The 16,917-nt window shown below is 47.2% G+C and overlaps 1 protein-coding gene across 1 annotated transcript in view; it reads right to left on the reverse strand.

The window, feature by feature from the left end:
• Window positions 1-16,917, reverse strand: part of LOC144769651 (IgGFc-binding protein-like) — a 1,105,637-nt gene that overhangs the window by 782,933 nt on the left and 305,787 nt on the right. The gene's annotated exons all lie outside the window — the stretch shown is intronic.

A 16,917-nucleotide genomic window follows, 5' to 3' on the forward strand; every position in this document is an offset into this window, starting at 1 on the left:
TTTTGTCCGCATCTTCTTATGAAAGTGAGGGCCCACAGGGCAGCCTCTCCTGTCAATTTCAGAAGTAACTGTCAGTAATCAGCAAGCATGTAGTCAGTAATTCCAGTCCCACATGAGAGGACTCGTCTACGAAGACAAAGTTTCTTTATTCTGCATAATCCATCCATCTGCCATGAGGAAAATGGATAGGGGGAGTCTGGAAGAGGAGGATAGAGGAGCATGATTGACTTGTGAACTTGTGAACCTCAGGAATGCATACTGCGTCACCTTCAAATCAATAAGGAAATAAGTTGAAGACAGTGCTGCTGATGGACTTGTTGTGATTAGGTGATTAGAGTTTTGTTGTGGTAAAAGTTGCAAAACAAAGAAAGACACACAGGAATAAAAGTGAATAAGGACGAAAAAAAAGCAAGTCATTTTCAGGCTTCGTCCTCAAACTCTATGAATTGAGACGGGAGTAGGTCAGCTAACAGAGAAGAACTTCCGTCACCTAAGTCGGTGTCCTCTTCTTTCTGCGTGCATTCACGTATTTTGCAATCTGGTGGTATGAAGTGCTGCTTCATCTTGATCAGTGTTAACCTCTCTACATTTTTGGGCGAGAGGCGGGTCCTTTTTGAAGTTACAATGGCACCAGCAGCCCTGAAAACACGTTCAGAAGACATGCTTGCGAGTGGGCAAGACAAATAATTCAGAGCCAGGTTGGTGATCAGTTATGTTATGTTATTTTTTCTTATAAAGCGCTAACAATCATCCTGAGTAGGATATCACGGCGCTGCAGTAACTATGGTGAGTGGTGGGTTGGCTTGAGTCCTACCATTTTAATCTGGTTTAGGGAAAAGGAAAGTTTTCAATTGTTTCCTAAATGATAGGTGGCAGTCCATAAGTCTGAGAGCCATGGGCAACTCATTCCATTTGGTTGCGGCTCTCTTCACTCGAGTAGTTCTTTCTCTTGCTGTGAATTGAGAGCGGAGATTTCTAGTTGGTGCATAAAACTGAATCCTATTTCTTAGGATAAGTGGGCCTGTGTTGTGCAGTGCTCTGTGTGTTATACACAGCATTTTGAAGGTTGCTCTCTGCCTCATTGGCAGCCAATGGAGCTCTCTCAAGCAGCTCTTGGCTGAGTCAAATTTTCTTTTCTTGTATGTTGCCTTGGCCGCCGCGTTCTGCACTATTTGTAGTTTGGCAAAGAGGTGATTTGCCATGCCTACAAACAGGGAGTTTCCGTAGTCCAGCCTACTCATCAGTAGTGACTGAACCAGGATCCTTCTACACTCTATAGGAATCCAGGGGAATACTCTTCTGAGCATCTTTAACAAGGCAAAGCCTTTGCCGCAGATTGTTGACACGTGAGATTTCATAGACAGGGTTGTATCGATCGTTACTCCCAAATTCTTTGCTGTCAGTGTAGGAATTGGGGGGGGTGCCCAGGGACGCCGGCCACCAGCTGTTATTCCACAGTTGAGTATGTCCACCGAACAGCAATATCTCGGATTTGTCTGCGTTCAGTTTTAGGCAATGGCTATACATCCAGTCAGACAGTTCGGTGAGACAGTTTAGTAGCCTGTCCTTAGGGTCATCATTCTCCTGAGAATGATCAGTCGCCATAGAGGGTCCTGTTCCCATACTAATACAGCAATGGGTTCAGATTAACAAAGATCTCTGTTGGGTCATCCAGATAGGCCTGCCCCATTGACTCAAGGTTCTCCAGGGTTGCTCCACTTTGCATACCATCTGTGGCCTTTGCATCACTGGAACGAGCAAACCCTTGATGAGTTAGCCAATCCGCTTCCGACAATATTATGGCTGGGTCTGGTGCAGGTGAGGATGATGATATGGTTGCCGGTGTCTTTAACGGCTGTGAGGGAAAGTGACTTCCTTCGGCCACAGATTCAGAAGTGGAACTTGACGCCGGATGGCCTGCTGATTCAGTAGTACTTCTGCCGGCTCCTTCAATTTTCTGCCGCTCTTTTTCGAACCGAGTGGCAGACACAGCTAGCCAATGTTTGTACTTTGAAACATCTGCTTCATCAAAAGGAATGAATGCTTTGCTGGCCATGGCCTTTTTGTACCGGGGATCCAGAATAGTGGCACAAACGTAATGTTGTTCTGTATGTATGTTTTTAAGCCTTTCATTGGCAACTAGGCGGCTTAATAACCTCTCCGCCAACTGATATGCGTCTTGCTTTTCAGCATCATCTCGGAACGTTGAAGACACCGCCTTCAGTTGGTGCTCTAGCATGCGCAACAATGGGATAGCTTTGCCCAAAGAACAGTCCTCCCTGCTGATTTCACGCATGAAGACCTCAAAAGGACGAAGCATGTCTGTCAGGCTTTAAACTAGCTTCCATTCCTCCAACTCTAGCCTCATGTCTTACATTGTAGATCCCATTTCATATACATACTCATTGATTACCCCCCACTGCTCAGACAGACGCTCAAGCATGTGGAGGGTTGAGTTCTAACGTGTTGCCACCTCCTGGATGAGTCCTTTGACTGGCAGTCTACGTTCATGTTGCATGCTCCTCGGCTTCTTCCGGGCCTTAAAATAATGGCTGAAATGTGTGCAAATTCTTCGGCAGGTGGTCAGTAACTTGCTGACTGTGATTTCTTTTTTCAAGAAATCTTGCACAACAATGTTAATACTGTGCGCCAAACACGGCACTCTGAAATAGCCACCTTGCTGCATGGCCTTAACTATATTACTAAACAACCAAGCGAAACCGCTTGCCCTCTGTGCACGGTTGCTAATCCCTACTGGGAATACGTAGACAAAGCTAATCAAATTAATTTTTTTACATTTCGCAAAATACTCAACATATGATTTTTGTCAGTACTTTTTTACTGAAAGTATATAATCAATCTGATTCGCTTGGTTGTTTAATTTTATGTATCAGGCGCAATTGGGACATTGTGCAAACCTCAGTAGCATGCATGGAGTATTTTTTAAATAGTTCAGAACAAGTTAACCAATCAAGGAGTGCCCTTCCTCAAATCATTCTTAACTATATTACTGCCATTATCCGTGGAAACATAACCAATCTTGTGATTTCTAAGCATGGGCGGATTTTGCGGATTCGCAATCCGCGAATTTGCGGATTTGCGTATTTGCGGATTGCGAAAATACGCAAAATCCGCGAATTCTCGCGGATTTGCAGATTTTTTTTGGGGGGTGTGTTCGCACGGGTTTCTGCAAGTTCGCGAGGGTTTTGTACAATTTCGCAAATTGCGAACTTACTTGTCGGGTCGCCAGTTTTGCGAACTTGTTGTTTCTACGTGCCCAGCCTGTTTGCAAGGCTTTCTTCATCACTGCCACCCTCTGTCACCACTGGCACTCTCTTTGGTCACCCATGCCACCCTCTGGCTCACCCATGTCACCCTCTGTGTCATCACAGCACCCTCTGGTTCACCAGTGTACATTATTGGGGCAAAGCAAAGCACTGCCATCCTCTGTCAACACTGGCACTCTGGTTCACCCATGCCACCCTCTGGCTGGCACACCCATGCCACCCTCGGTGTCATCACAGCACCCTCTGATTGACTAGTGAGTGTACATTATTGTGGCAAAGCCAAGCACACCTGCACTAAGTTTTGCAAACAACACCACCTGCCCTGCCCCAACTGACATTAATGAAGGCTGGCACCTGCTTGTCTGCTCCCTTTCCTTTTTGTTGCAATAACAGGATGCAATGGCATACTTGTAACTATTCTGTGACTGTCAGAGCAGGGTCACACAATAGTTGCAAGTAGGCAACCGGATTCTGGAGGGGCCCTTCAGGAAGCACTACAGGTAAATGGTTACAAATGATGAGCTCGAACTTTTGCACCTGCTCGTTGGTTTTGCTTTTGCAAAACTCATTTTTCGGTAATTTCGCCCTATTCGCGAGGCGCGGCGTCGTGCGAACTCGACCGTGGAAGCCGCGAACTCGTGCGAGTTACCCCAAGGTTGAGTATGGGCGCCGCCATTTTGTTTGCGTGACGTATTTCCGTTTCCGCCCCCAATTGTAATTTTTGTACTTTCGCGAGTGCGAGATTGTTGCTGCCCGCGCCGCGGCCCGCGAGCAGTGCGAACACAAGCAAAAAATCCGCTTCGCACGGATTTGCGTATTTTCCCCACATCCGCGAGAGTTCGCGGATTGCGGATTTACCGAAAATATGAAAAATCCGCGAGCGTAACGGATTTTACGCCCATGCTTAGTGATTTCTTGGATGCAGCCATTCATAGACCTTCCTGTCAAACTCCTCCAAAAGGTTAGGTGCAGTATGAGATTTCTCCATGGCAAACATGGCTATTGTTGCATGTTTCCGAGTAGCTTGAAAAACTGTGTCCGTGTCAACACCTGCTTTTAACTTGTCTTTAACCCCTGCAAAAGAGACCCAGTGTGCAGTGATGCGCATGTAATCAAGGGCTTGGCAACTGTTCCACATGTCTGTTGTCAGGTGGATAGTGTGAACAGCACTCTTCTGAATAGCTGCGCCAATCACCTCCAGCACATCTTGGACCGGCTAGGAACCTTCCAATTCGTGCAGACTATAGCCACAAATTCTAGAAAACCCACCCCTTCCACGAAAGAAAAAGGGAGAAGGTCCAGCGCTGGCATTTTAGCCAGCTTTGCGTTATACAGACGTGCCGTTGGGTGGTTGCGTTCAAATGGCGCATACGACCAAAACATGCTTCTAATGGTGGGCTGGACCGTTTCGCGTGATGATGATGCAGACTTCTTCAAACCAGTTAGGCTCATTGATGTACTTTTTCGCATTGGTGTCTCTCCCAGACTCTTAGTGTGCTTCATACATGTTTCAGGGGTAGAGGGTGTGGGCGCTACCACTGCAGTGCTGCTGCCAGGGGTACTGGGTGTACAAGAAAATGTCGGTCGGTTCTTGACTTCCCCATGCACGATCAGCTCCTCGGCATCATCAGATGCAATTTGAATGGATACATTTAGATCAGTTCTACTTTTGGCTTCCCGGATGTTCCTTAGGTGCGCCTCCCACTGGATAGTGTGGTGTTTTTGGAGATGACCTCTCTGGCCTCCGGTACCGTAGTTGGTACCAAGCTTACCCCGACTAACTACTATTTTATAAATCGAACAAACGACTGAAGGTCGTGTTGGTGTAGTAGTTAACTGCGTTGGTGGTGGTACCAGTGACACGCCGCCCACATCCCGCTCAGCAGCATTTCGGGGATAGGGTCAAAATGTCTTGCTGCATGCCCACTGGGGCTGGAATGACGACTGTGATGACTGGGTCGTCGTCAGACTGTTCATCAGCAGCATACACCACTTCTTGTTCGTCGTCATCATCACCCATAATTGAAAGCCTTGCGGGAACCTTCCTTTTAGGCTTAGCTACCTTTGTCGGCTCATGGCGTGCCTCCCTCTCAGACTCTATTGGTGAGTTCCAATCAACATCAAGATCATCAGAAGGAATAGGACTTGAAGAAGAACTTGTAGTGGCCCTCCTCGACCTTTTTCTTGCTGGGGATCTGAAAGAATATGGATCACCATCAGGAGGAGTGGCTTCCTCGGATGATACCTCCGCTTCAATCTCAAGATCCTGATGTGCCCCTACTTCTGGAGGAACAAGCATTGTGGGCAGTTGTGCCGCTCCATGCGCCTCTAGTTGCGCCTCTCCATGCGCCTCTCCTTGCGCCCCTCCTTGCGCCTCTACTTGCGCCTCTCCATGCACCTCTCCTTGCGCCTCTACTTGCAAAAAAAGTTAAAAAACCCAAACACACAAAAATCACCACAATTTATTGCCATCCATGCCCTCGATGATATTTAAATTCAAGACACCCCACAGAAAGACTAGGTCCATGGACCTCTTAGTACCCCTGGGCATAATGGTTGAAAGCAAGGCAAACTCGGTGCAGGCCTGAGCACACTGCCTTGCTTCAAACTTCCCCTTGACCCCCACCACATGGCCAGGCCCTGCCTGGTCCAGGCCTCAAAATGGCCCCCAGCCACATGATCAGGCCCCAAAAGCACCCACAAAGTAAAAAAAAAAATCACCACAATCCAATGCCATCCATGCCCTCAATTATGTTCAAATTCGCGGGATTCGCGGACTGCGAAATGGCCAGAAATCCACAAATTCCGCAAACGGAAGGGATTTTACGCCCAAACTTAGGAGTCACGGACCGGAGGTGTTCCCGCGATGTCTCCGACTCGTCAGGAGGAAACAAGCACCAAGACGAGGACGCGCGCCATGCACAAAGGATGGGGTGAGTCTTTTCAAGTATGTACAGCAATATATTTCGTTTATCTAAGATTTTCACGGAGCAAAGTGGAACTGAACCGAACACCAGAATTACCTTAGTGAAGTGCGCGCTCGTTAGGGAGAGCGTACTTCACCAAGAATCCGACCTGATGTGTGTGTGAGGAACAACTAGACCGCTACTCAGCGGTGGCCATCTTGGAAGTCCTTTTCCGCCTCCAGTAACTCCAAGTGTGACCTTTTATGGAGTTCTTCCTTGATTTCATCCAACAGGGGTTAGACAAGGCGCAGGCTGAGCCTGTCAAGCGGTTAGATGGTTCAACGGTTCTGACACAACAAAGGAGGTCCTCCGCCTCTTGGTTTTGTAGGAAATCTTTGATGAAAAAGTCTCACCAGCCTTGGAGCGTGAACATCTGATTCAATCCTACTTGATGAGGCACGGATACATCTCTTCTGGCCCGTGCATTGATGGAAAACCTAGGACGGAATAATTACCTCCTATGGTGTTAAGGTCTGAGTCAGCTTTGACTATATAATTTTGATGACCGTGTTGGAATCTTATTGACCTGTTGAATTCACAAGTGAATCAACGTATCCCTGGAATTTCATTTGGATACCTTGATGTACCCCGTTTTTCGTTCTCCAGCCTGTGTTGTGAGCTAAACAGCCCAACCTTCCTCCTTGAGAAATCAGTGTTCCCCTGGGTCTGTTTTGTCCTGATGAAGACCCCGCTTTAAGGTGTGACGTATACTTACCACTGTAGACTTGGGGTCCAAACGTTGACGGCTACTACCATACACCAGTTGATGCAACCATCATTATAATTATTAAATATTAGCATCAATAGCATGGTATTTTATTTAATTGTTGAGCATTAGCTGCTCCATTATTCTACTAGCTCAGTGCTCTGAAGTCAGGTGTATCAGTTGTTCATGAATTCTTATGTACTGATACTATTGTTTGCACTATGACCTACTTTGCACATCCCTCTCTTCTTACACAAACACCTTATCCTACCCTTCCTCTCCCTGGGGCACTATGACAATTGTGCTATTAATCTGTAGTATGTAACATGAACAAGCACATTGTGATTAAATAACAGTGTGTTGAAGTACTTGTTTCAGATTTGTTCTTGTTGAAAAATTTCTTCAAAAAGTCTTTGCTTGCGTACTTTTGATGCCTTCTCACTGGGACCCCATATTTTGTATCGTAGATGGTAACTTCAATCTGTAAGTTACTGGATTCATCTGCTCTACAATCGGGTACGGACTAATAAATCTAGGCTGAAATTTCAGATTTCCTTTTAACCTAAGATTCTTGGTGCTTAACCAAACTTCACTCCCTTTCTCCAAAGGAGGGCCCTCTCTTCTCTTCTTGTCTGAATAGGTTTTATATTTTTCTTTGGCTTGTTCTAAATTTCTGGATGCTTCTTTATGGACTGAGCTCAAATGAGACACTAAATCCTTAACTGCAGGGACTGAGATCTCGATTTGTTGTACACTGAAGTTGGGATGCCTACGATGGTTTAAATAAAATGTAGAGTACCCTGTGGACACACTTTTTGCATTATTATGTGCGAATTCAGATGCCCATAAATAGTCTGGCCAATCCCTATCTTGTTTTAGCAAGAATAATCTTAGGTATTGCTCTAACTCTTGGTTCACTCTCTCAGTTTGACCGTCTGACTCTGGGTGATAACTAGTGGAATATCTACCCTCACTTCCCAAACTTTCTATAAACGCTCTCCAGAAATGGGACAAGAACTGTGAATCCCAATCTGAGACAATGATCTTGGGAATCCCATGTAATTTCACTACTTGTGTGCTGAAATGACTGGCTAATTGTTTGGCTGTAGGGACCCCTTGTAGCGCTAAGAAGTGTGTCATCTTCGAAAAGGCATCCACCACTACTATGATGGTATCAAAACCCTGGCAGGAAGGTAAATCAGTTGTGAGATCTAAGATGATTGTGTGCCATGGGAAAGGGCTGTAACAAACCTTTGGGGGCTTGCCGTTCCGATTTTCCCTGAGCGCAAATCTTACAAGTTCGAACATATTGTTTGATGTCTTTGTTCATTTGAGGCCACCAATATTTTTGCTTCACCAGGTCTGTATTGTTGTACTCTCCCTTTTGTCCTGCTAAGAGATCATCATGACATTCGTATAGTGCTTGGTTCTGTATTTCTCGTGTGGGCAAGTATAAGGCACCTTCATGGTGAGGTAATTGGTGGAGAATTTTCCTTCCATCTTCTTGTTGGACCCATTCCTGCAGGGCTTGAATAATTTGTTCTTTCAAATTTTGTTGAGTGGTAACACAAATTATTTATAAGTGTCTGTGATGATTGTTTGATTCTTCATCAGTTCCAATTCGAGATAGAGCATCTGCCTTTCCATTTTGAACTACCGCCCTGTAGGTAATCACAAAATCTTAGTCAGCAAAATACAGCGACCAACTTAGTTGTCGAGGAGTAAGGGTTCTGGCTGACTTCAAGAATTTTAAATTGAGGTGGTCGGTAAAAACAGTTACCACATAATTAGCTCCCGTAAGGTAGTGTCTCCACTTCTTGAAGGCATCTTTGATGGCCAGTAACTCTTTCTCCGTTTGGTATAATTTGTTTCTGCTGGAGTAAACTTTCTAGACTGTTTGCAACTGGATGCAATTGGCCTGTCTCCTTATGCCTCTGGGATAACACTCCCACAACAGCCAAATCTGAGGCATCTGTTTCTACATAAAAAGGTTACTAGGATCCGCGTGCAGAAGGATGGGCGCCATAGTGAAGCTTTCCTTTAAATATTTAAAGGCATTTTCCGCCTCATCTGTCCACTCAAAGCGCACCCCTTTTTCAGCAGTCGCGTAAGGGGAAGAATTTTTGTGAAAACTCGCTAATGAACCTCCGATAAAAATTGGCAAATCCTATGAATCCTTGAGCTTCTTTAACACTGGTTGGGGATTTCCAATCGATGACGGCTTGAATCTTTCTTTTATCCATGTTTATTCCAGTAGGTGAGATTACAAAACCCAAGAACTCCGCCATTAAACGCACATCTCTCCAGTTTCATGAAGTTTGTTCTCTCTGAGTTTTTGTAACACCTTTTTCATTTGCCCTTGACGCTGGCTCTCATCATCGGAATAGATCAGGATGTCGTCTATGAACACGATTGCACATTGATCAATGAATTCACTGAGGACGTCATTTATAAAATGCTGAAAGGGAGCGGGGACATTGCATAGTCCATATGGCATGACTTGCTATTTGAATAGCCAATCCTTGTGCTGAAAGACGTCTTCCACTCATCGCCCTCTCGCATTCTGATCAGGTGATAGGCTCCCCTCAAATCTAGTTCTGAGTAGATTTTCACTCCTGTGACCTGATCCAGCAGGACTGAAATTAGAGGAAGGGGGTATTGATTCTTCTTTGTGATTAAGTGGTGATAATCGATGCACATTCGCAATTCCCCTTTTCCTTTTTAGGCACAAAAAACAGAGGCGAAGACACTGGTGATTGAGAAGGCCAAATACATCCGTTTGCCAGATATTTGTCTATAGAATCTTTCAAGTACTGATAATCCTTTTCTGTCAGAGCATAGACTCGACTACACGGCATATTTGAACTGGGTTCAAAATCTGTTTTACAATCATAAACACGGTGCGGGGGCAATTGATCTGCTTCTTGTTCATTGAAAACATCTTCGCAATCCTGATACTCTGGAGGTATTTCCTGAGAGTTCATTTTGCACACCGAAGCTTCTGCCATGCATAAAGAATGTGCTGGGTTATCTTCGTGTTTACTTCTCTCTGTTCCAAAACAATGTGTTCCACAGTATTTCAAATTCATTTTGATGGTTCTGGTACTCCAGTTGATGGCCGGATTGTGCTCTGTAAGCCAAAGGAGTCCTAATATGAGCTGAAACTGAGAAGCATCATTTAGATTAAACTGGATCTCTTCACTATGCCCATCTTCTGTAATTATTTCCATTAATTCTGTGTGACTCACTATGGGCCCAGATGAGAGGTTAGTTCCGTCAACTGCTGTGACCGGTTCACTCTTGATCTTGGAAATGGCCTTCAATCCAACCTTAGCTGCAAATTTTAGATCACAAAAATGTCAGGTTGCCCCAGAATCAACCATAACTGCCATTCCAGTCAGGGTGAATTGTCTAAATTTTACTGTCATGGATAATGTTAGGTGGGGTGAGGACGACTGCAAGGTATTTGCCACTTGATGTTCTCTCAGAGTTGATTCTTGATTTGCATCCACCTGTCCAACTCCTCCTACAGGTGGTGCTGCGAGTTTTCCTTCGGCTTAAAAGAATTCTTGGGCTTCTTCGGACAATTTCTGACAAAGTGTCCAATTGAACCACAATACATACATAGATTTCCGACCCTTCTCTTGTCTTTTTCTTCCTTAGTGAGTGGGCCTCTTATCGTTTCTATTTGCATTGGTTCTGGATTAAATTAACTTTCACCCTGTTTTTCAGCTTCCGATCTTGCTCTATCAAATCGTGGAACTATTGACTTGAATTCTCGTCTTCTTTCGCCCTTTCTTTCTCCTTGACGAAAATCTAGTTCTAATACCAGGTCTATTAAGGCTGCGATTTCCGTGGGTCGATTCGGTATGTGCGCCAACACGTCCTTTAATTCATCTTTTAGCCCACGATAGAAAATGACTGCTCTTTTGCTTTCTGGCCAGTCCGTTTCCATCACTAACTTGTTTAACTGGGCCAAGAAAGCCACGACATCTCTTTTTCCCTGTCGCAATTCCGCCTGGGATACTCTCCGTCTATCAAAGATTCGAAGGAACTCTTGTTTTAATTTTTTTTAATTTTGTTGAAGTGTGTCATCTCGTGAAACCAAAGGCATCGACCATGACGCAGCATCTCCACTCAAGTATGACAAGACAAAGGCCACCTTGGATTGTGCGTCAGGCAATATGGAAGGGCGACACATAAAGTGTAGAGAACATTGAGTGATGAAAACCTGTGCCTTCTGCGGGTCCCCACTAAACCTTTTGGGAGGGGATAGTGGTATGACAGGGAACACGGAATTTGTTTACTTGCATAGTTAACTTATTTGACTCTCCAGTGGGTGAACTTGTACCTTCTCTTCCTACGCTAAGTGGTTGTCTAACTCTCTGGGCCAATTCTAGCCGTTTCTTTTCTTGAATGTATTACTTCTTGTCTTAAATTTTGATTATCCTCCCTAACCGCTACCAACTCTTTTTGTATGGCTTCTAAAACCTCTCCTAAGGTTTGCAGATGTATTCCATCAGACATTCTGCTCGGGTGCAAGGTTTAAAACGTGGGCACTTCACTCTGTCAGAGTCCACTAGTAAACTGTCAAGAATTCTTATCAAATACTTGCACAGGGGCAGAAGACGAAAGTTCCCAACTCCCTCTCCAGGATTCCTCGGAGACTAATATTATCACGTCTCCAATTAGCCGCAAAGGGGGAAGGGGGAGTGGATAAAATAATAAAGAAGAGAAGAGACTGGTTCTGGACCTTCAGATTTCCAGTAGTTTCTTCCTTCACTCCAAGTAGTGAGTACTCTCCGAAGAAACCTGGAATACTAACACACAAACATTTATTTAGCAACCTAATCTACTCTTGGCATCTATCTTTTGGTTTATTCTATATGTATATTCTTTTATTGACATAGCCCTAATCCTCCTGAACTAGCCTCTCTTCCTATTTGAATGTTCTGACTTTTCTTTTGGTTTTTCTTGTGATGTATTCTCCTTCTTGTCTTAGTCTGTAAAACACACTAACATCAATTAATTCAAGTTCCTAAGGAACATTGACTTACTTATTGACTTTGAAGGACTCTTTTACCTACCAATTATTTTATATAATAATAATAATAATAATAGGCAGTCTTGTAGAGCGCAATGGTGACGCACAACGGCGTGTCCCCGCGCTGAGATGCGAGCGTGTTCAGAGGAAGTTCTGAGGGGAAGGCCCGCTATCTGGCAAAGAGAAATGTTTTCAGCTTGGCTCTGAAGATAGACTCTGATGGTTCCAAACGCAGCGCTACCGGAAGTTTATTCCAGCAGGATGCGGCGAGGTACCTGAAGGATCTGCCACCCATCCTCGCTCTGGACACCTTTGGAATAGTCAGGCGCCCTGAGCCAGAGGATCTTAGCGCACGGGATGGCTCGTATTGTGTCAAGAGACCCTGAAGTGGAAGGGGTGCCCTGCCATTAATGATCCGATGGCAGGTGCAGAGGGCCTTGAATTCTACCCTGCTCCTGACCGGAAGCCAGTGCAAGGCCTGGAGCGCGGCTTTGGAGGCTGATCTTCTCGGTAGTCTGAGAACTAGCCGGGCAGCGGCGTTTTGCAAGACCTGTAGGCGGCTCAGATTCTTCTCGGGGGTTCCCAAGTAGAGAAGGTTGCCATAGTCCATCTTGGACGTGACTAGAGCATGCACTAGTGTTCGGCGGGCTTTGGTGGGAAGGAGCTCCAAAACCTTCCTGAGGGTCTTGAGGATCCCGAAACAGGTGCCGACCACCCGGTTGACCTGGGGGCCAAAGGTTAGATCGGAGTCGAACCAGACACCTAGATTCCTCGCCTCCAGGCAGGGGGTGGGTGCTAGTCCCAAGCAAGGAGGCCACCACGCTGACGTCCACGCCGCCCGGTCTCCCCCTACCACCAGCACCTCAGTCTTGTTGCCGTTAAGTTTAAGGCAGTTGGCAGACATCCAGGCAGCAAGATCTTGCATGCATGCTCTGAAGATGTCAGCCGCAAGGCCGGGTGCACGCGATAGGGAGATGACCAGCTGCGTGTCGTCAGCGTATGACACCATGCGCAGACCGTAGCTCTCCACTATGGAGGCGACTGGGGCCACATATAGATTCAAAAGCGTTGGGCTTAGGGACGAGCCCTGTGGTACCCCCTGGTCCAATGCCACTCGCCTGGAATAGCAGTCGCCCTGCCTGACTTGGAAACCTCGGCCCGATAGGAACGACTGGATCCATTTTAGCGTTGCATCACCCATCCCTGCTTTGTTCAGACACTGTAGCAAGATGGAATGTGCTACAGTGTCGAACGCAGCGCTGAGGTCCAGCAGGATCAGGGCCATAGTGTGGCCCTCGTCGGCCCCCTGCCTGATGGATTCGGAAGCCATGAGGAGTGCCGACTCAGTCGAATGTCGAGGTCTGAATCCGAATTGGGTGGGGTGAAGGAGATTTGACTCTTCCACAAACTGCATTAGCTGCCGATTCACCAGCTTCTCAGCCACTTTCGAGAAGTAGGGAAGGCGGGAGATGGGGCGCAGGTTCTCCAGCTTTTCGAAGCTGATATTAGGCTTCTTGCGGAGGGGGAGCACAACTGCTTGTTTCCATTCCCAAGGCACAGTGCTGGACCTAAAGGAAATGTCCAACAGGTGCCTGATATATGGCTCTAGTGTTGTCAGGCTGTCCCCCAGCCGTTTAGGAGATGCTGGGTCCCGTGGGGAAACTGATTTCACTGATCTACATATGTTGATCAGGTCTTCAGCTGGCGGGGTAGAGAAATTAAGCAGCAGATTGTGACCATCTACCTCTCTAACTGATGCCTCGACCTTTCCATCTACCGCTGGTTGGGCAGGGAAGGCGGAATAGATTTTGGACACTTTGTCGCTGAAGTAGTCGGCAATGCGATTGCAAGCAGCCATAGAGCAGTCCTCTGATCCTGCTGAGGATTTGGGGACAGCAAGAGATTTGTATACACAGAACAGTTCTTTTGCTGAGTTCTCTGCATCCAAAATTCTTTCGGCATAGTGGGCAGTTTCGTTATCCTGATAAGATTATGATATGCTCGTCGGTGGATGAGATATCTCTCTCTCGCCTGACTGTCATAGGCTTCCCTCCACTGCCTTTCCGCTCGCTTACACTCCCTCTTGGCACCACGCAATTCTTCGTTAAACCATGGTGCCGATCTCTGTTTACGACCACCCTTCTTTGGATGGTCTAAAGGGGCCGTTTCGTCCAGCGCAGCCGTGATTCGGTCGTTAAGTAATTTGTTTACCGAATCCGCATCATCGCCTTCAGGGGGGCCATTGGCTGTAAGAGCCTCATTAAATTTGGGCAGGGAAAACCTAGCCCATTTGCGCCTGAGATAGTTAAGGGGAGTGGGAGCGGTGACCTTATTCTTAGGGAGAGAGATTTCAAAAGGCACCAAGAAATGGTCAGTCCACGGGAGAGGCACTGGGGGAGCCACCCTAACTTCCTCCCAGTTCGCAAAAACTGGGTCAAGCAGATGACCATGTTGGTGTGTTGGAAGGTGGCCCTTTAGCTCTAATTGTAATGCTTGGAGATCCTGCCGGAACTCCATCGCTCCCTTGTCTAGTGAATCTTCGAGGTGCATGTTAAAGTCTCCGAGTAGCAGAAACTTGTCTCTCCGCAGCGCCATCTCTGTGGCACACTTTATGAGAGTGCCCTTAAACCTTGCCAGGGGGCCAGGAGGGCGGTAGACTAAATAACCCTTCACAGTTGTACCCCCATTGATTTTTATCGTGAACATCCCCACCTCACTTGCCGCCAGCTGGACTGATTCAATTTGACAGGCAAGGTAGTGTTTAAATGCAAGCGCTATACCTCCTCCTCTGCCCTCGGGTCTATCCAGTCTTACCATCAGATAATCATCCGGTAGTGCCTGAATGATGTCAGGGTCAGAGTGTGTATCCAGCCATGTTTCTGTAAGAAATAGCAGGTCCAATTGTCTGTCCACGAGTAGGTCGTGGATGTCGAACTTATGGCAGCGCAGCGACCTCACATTAAGCAAGCCGCACGACAGGGTGGGGCTGTCCCGGGTATCTGCCATTGCAGTGCAGAACCGAAATTGGCAGAATCTGCAGCCTGTGTCCACCCCTGTATGCATGGTGTGGAGGCCGTGACTGCATGTGGCGGAGGACAGATTCAACAGCTCGTCCCTACTCCACCGGATCCGGTTAACAGGACCAGGGGCTTTGGCCCTGGGCCGTGTCCGGTCGCGGACGGGCGCAGACGGGCTTGGCTTTGGCGCGGCTTCGGCGCGCGCCCAGCGTGCCCGCTGCGCTCGTCCGCTGCGCTTCCTAGGCCAGGGTACCATTTTGTAGAGTCAGGGGCGGGCGGGTCTGAGCACTAGAGTGCTCGCCCAGCTCGTCCCCCTCACCCAAGATGGCGGGACCGGTGAGGAGGGAACGGGGGTTCGCGCCCTGCTAACTACAGTGTACGTTTTAAAAACACAATGGAGCAGTATTATACAAGCACTCTGTATAAACACATGGCAACAATTTAAAATAATAGCAGCAATTTTTGAACCTAAAACAGTCCCGGCTTTCAGCCTCAGGACAGCACTCTTACCGCTCTAACAATCAGCGAGGCACGGGTGCGAGGAGCTTTTGTAGAGTCAGGGGCGAGCGGGTCTGAGCACTAGAGTGCTCGCCCAGCTCGTCCCCCTCACCCAAGATGGCGGGACCGGTGAGGAGGGAACGGGGGTTCGCGCCCTGCTAACTACAGTGTACGTTTTAAAAACACAATGGAGCAGTATTATACAAGCACTCTGTATAAACACATGGCAACAATTTAAAATAATAGCAGCAATTTATGAACCTAAAACAGTCCCGGCTTTCCGCCTCAGGACAGCACTCTTACCGCGCTAACAATCAGCAAGGCACGGGTGCGAGGAGCTTTTGTAGAGTCAGGGGCGGGCGGGTCTGAGCACTAGAGTGCTCGCCCAGCTCGTCCCCCTCACCCAAGATGGCGGGACCGGTGAGGAGGGAACGGGGGTTCGCGCCCTGCTAACTACAGTGTACGTTTTAAAAACACAATGGAGCAGTATTATACAAGCACTCTGTATAAACACATGGCAACAATTTAAAATAATAGCAGCAATTTATGAACCTAAAACAGTCCCGGCTTTCCGCCTCAGGACAGCACTCTTACCGCTCTAACAATCAGCGAGGCACGGGTGCGAGGAGCTTTTGTAGAGTCAGGGGCGAGCGGGTCTGAGCACTAGAGTGCTCGCCCAGCTCGTCCCCCTCACCCAAGATGGCGGGACCGGTGAGGAGGGAACGGGGGTTCGCGCCCTGCTAACTACAGTGTACGTTTTAAAAACACAATGGAGCAGTATTATACAAGCACTCTGTATAAACACATGGCAACAATTTAAAATAATAGCAGCAATTTATGAACCTAAAACAGTCCCGGCTTTCCGCCTCAGGACAGCACTCTTACGGCGCTAACAATCAGCAAGGCACGGGTGCGAGGAGCTTTTGTAGAGTCAGGGGCGGGCGGGTCTGAGCACTAGAGTGCTCGCCCAGCTCGTCCCCCTCACCCAAGATGGCGGGACCGGTGAGGAGGGAACGGGGGTTCGCGCCCTGCTAACTACAGTGTACGTTTTAAAAACACAATGGAGCAGTATTATACAAGCACTCTGTATAAACACATGGCAACAATTTAAAATAATAGCAGCAATTTATGAACCTAAAACAGTCCCGGCTTTCCGCCTCAGGACAGCACTCTTACCGCGCTAACAATCAGCGAGGCACGGGTGCGAGGAGCTTTTGTAGAGTCAGGGGCGGGCGGGTCTGAGCACTAGAGTGCTCGCCCAGCTCGTCCCCCTCATCCAAGATGGCGGGACCAGTGAGGAGGGAACGGGGGTTCGCGCCCTGCTAACTACAGTGTACGTTTTAAAAACACAATGGAGCAGTATTATACAAGCACTCTGTATAAGCACATGGCAACAATT

Source organism: Lissotriton helveticus, chromosome 7 (genome assembly GCF_964261635.1).
Source record: "Lissotriton helveticus chromosome 7, aLisHel1.1, whole genome shotgun sequence".
Lineage (NCBI taxonomy): Eukaryota > Metazoa > Chordata > Amphibia > Caudata > Salamandridae > Lissotriton > Lissotriton helveticus.